The sequence below is a fragment of the Pseudophryne corroboree genome, chromosome 4, assembly GCF_028390025.1.
Source record: "Pseudophryne corroboree isolate aPseCor3 chromosome 4, aPseCor3.hap2, whole genome shotgun sequence".
Classification (NCBI taxonomy): domain Eukaryota; kingdom Metazoa; phylum Chordata; class Amphibia; order Anura; family Myobatrachidae; genus Pseudophryne; species Pseudophryne corroboree.
In genome coordinates this window covers 18,764,930-18,767,429 of record NC_086447.1, presented here as the reverse complement: position 1 = coordinate 18,767,429, position 2,500 = coordinate 18,764,930, and the positions used below count along the sequence as shown (strand labels likewise).

The 2,500-nt window shown below is 34.4% G+C and overlaps 2 non-coding genes across 2 annotated transcripts; both read left to right on the top strand.

The window, feature by feature from the left end:
• The first annotated feature begins 1,227 nt into the window (after positions 1-1,227).
• TRNAS-AGA (transfer RNA serine (anticodon AGA)) lies at positions 1,228-1,309 on the top strand. Its single transcript has one exon. It is a non-coding gene; the product is annotated as a tRNA-Ser (tRNA).
• Positions 1,310-2,254: 945 nt separating this feature from the next.
• TRNAY-GUA (transfer RNA tyrosine (anticodon GUA)) lies at positions 2,255-2,344 on the top strand. The gene is given in 2 exon segments: positions 2,255-2,291; positions 2,309-2,344. It is a non-coding gene; the product is annotated as a tRNA-Tyr (tRNA).
• The last annotated feature ends 156 nt before the right edge of the window (positions 2,345-2,500 follow it).

The following is a 2,500-nucleotide window of genomic DNA, read 5'->3' as shown; positions in this document are numbered from 1 at the left end:
ACCAGTGTTGCTCAGGGTGAGTCAGGAACTGGCACATCAAAATCTTTAGGATGACTGCCTGTTCTCTCTTTCTCTATCCGTCATTCTCCTCCTCTACTTGAGACTGAGCCCAGGAATCTCAGCAGCCATACTAAGTAGCATTTATTAATTACAAATGCATTTTGAATGTCAAATTTGTAAGAAAGTTTTGTACATTTAGCAAAATATCAAATTCATTTGAAAGAAAATGATGTCCACTCAAAGTAAAAAGAACTTTGGTTACTTTCAATGCACAACATTTTACTTTCAAATCGTGTCAGATGACATTCAGTGCTAATTATTATATCATTAACCTCTCCTTTATTAAAAATTGTGCTTTATGCAAAAAAAGAAAAAGCACAATTATTAAAAATTGTGCTTTAATGCAAAAAAATAAAAATAATTGTCTGTGCATACTCTCATGTAGCACAATTATCTTCACTAGCTCAAAAGGGCCGCTCATTGTCCAAAATGAATTGTCAAATCAGAACAAACAATGGAATATCCCCATCATTCCTGGAACACTTGATTAGTTTACAAAACAAGCAAAATTTAAAAGAGTGTAGAAGGTTTGATAGGCTCAAGCATCTCTAATCTTGATGTAAGTTTGGCTACACTAAAAAATCTATTGAAAGTGCTTTCTAAACTAGCTCTGTAGCCAGTTGAATGTAATTGCACAAATATAAGTCAAACTATTAGTGATATTTTCCAAATGATTAAACATGACAATTTGTGTGATAAAGCAACACAGGAATAAGTAGTTGAATCTCTTTTGTGTAGTCAAATCATTTTTCATTTTGCTTGGAAAGTTGATAATGTTTAAAATTAACACTCAATCATTTTAATAGCACGTAATATCACAGCTGTATGATCATGGAATCCTTCGATAGCTCAGCTGGTAGAGCGGAGGACTGTAGAGGAGATTGGTACAGAAATCTTTAGGTCGCTGGTTCAATTCCGTCTCAAAGGATGACGTTTTTGATAAACTTAGATGTCAGTACTGACATTTTACAAACCCAAAACTATACCAAGTATAAAGCATTCTCCAAGTTATATTTTAAAAATCATTAACGCAGGTCACTGTGGTCAGGATTAACTTCCCATGGAAATCATCTCTGATACAATATTACTTTAGTCATCCTCACAGCCTGAAATGAAGTAGCTCAACCCATAGAGAAACTTTTGTGAAAACATCACTTTGCATGAGAGGTAGTCGTGGCCGAGTGGTTAAGGCGATGGACTAGAAATCCATTGGGGTCTTCCTGCGCAGGTTCAAATCCTGCCAACTACCACTGCATGGTTGTTTTATTTTTCAGAAAATTTACTAAAAGCTTGAAACCAGTGTTGCTCAGGGTGAGTCAGGAACTGGCACATCAAAATCTTTAGGATGACTGCCTGTTCTCTCTTTCTCTATCCGTCATTCTCCTCCTCTACTTGAGACTGAGCCCAGGAATCTCAGCAGCCATACTAAGTAGCATTTATTAATTACAAATGCATTTTGAATGTCAAATTTGTAAGAAAGTTTTGTACATTTAGCAAAATATCAAATTCATTTGAAAGAAAATGATGTCCACTCAAAGTAAAAAGAACTTTGGTTACTTTCAATGCACAACATTTTACTTTCAAATCGTGTCAGATGACTTTCAGTGCTAATTATTATATCATTAACCTCTCCTTTATTAAAAATTGTGCTTTATGCAAAAAAAGAAAAAGCACAATTATTAAAAATTGTGCTTTAATGCAAAAAAATAAAAATAATTGTCTGTGCATACTCTCATGTAGCACAATTATCTTCACTAGCTCAAAAGGGCCGCTCATTGTCCAAAATGAATTGTCAAATCAGAACAAACAATGGAATATCCCCATCATTCCTGGAACACTTGATTAGTTTACAAAACAAGCAAAATTTAAAAGAGTGTAGAAGGTTTGATAGGCTCAAGCATCTCTAATCTTGATGTAAGTTTGGCTACACTAAAAAATCTATTGAAAGTGCTTTCCAAACTAGCTCTGTAGCCAGTTGAATGTAATTGCACAAATATAAGTCAAACTACTAGTGATATTTTCCAAATGATTAAACATGACAATTTGTGTGATAAAGCAACACAGGAATAAGTAGTTGAATCTCTTTTGTGTAGTCAAATCATTTTTTCATTTTGCTTGGAAAGTTGATAATGTTTAAAATTAACACTCAATCATTTTAATAGCACGTAACATCACAGCTGTATGATCATGGAATCCTTCGATAGCTTAGCTGGTAGAGCGGGGGACTGTAGAGGAGATTGGTACAGAAATCCTTAGGTCGCTGGTTCAATTCCGGCTCGAAGGATGACATTTTTGATAAACTGAGATGTCAGTACTGACATTTTACAAACCCAAAACTATACCAAGTATAAAGCATTCTCCAAGTTATATTTTAAAAATCATTAACGCAGGTCACTGTGGTCAGGATTAACTTCCCATGGAAATCATCTCTGATACAATA